Consider the following 421-nt stretch of genomic DNA (forward strand, 5'->3'; position numbering starts at 1 on the left):
TGTGTGTGTGTGTGTGTGTGTGTGTGTGTGTGTGTGTGTGTCTGACGAGAGGACTCTCTTTTTGAACAGCTTCTATAATTTAGATGACTGTTCCTGCTTGTATTACTACCTATCCCATTTCCCCTTACGGCTCGTCATCCTCTCTTCTCTTCTTATTGAAAATTACCAATCTTAAGTCTTTAATGTAACGTACTGTTTTCTTCAGCGTTAATCTTTCTTAAACTCGGCTTTTATCCCGAAAGACGAAGTTGAGAAAAAGAAGAGCATCGAGGACTCAAAAAACACTTTCCAAATGAATGAATCAATTAATTGACGGAAGTTCCAGCTATTCTATAAAGTAGGAATATAAATTAATAGCTTTAATGATAAAGAAACGAAAGTGGGTTTTTTTTAATAATTGATTTAAAAAACGAACACTGGC

Source organism: Aplysia californica, unplaced genomic scaffold (assembly GCF_000002075.1).
Source record: "Aplysia californica isolate F4 #8 unplaced genomic scaffold, AplCal3.0 scaffold00201, whole genome shotgun sequence".
NCBI classification, from domain to species: Eukaryota; Metazoa; Mollusca; class Gastropoda; order Aplysiida; family Aplysiidae; genus Aplysia; species Aplysia californica.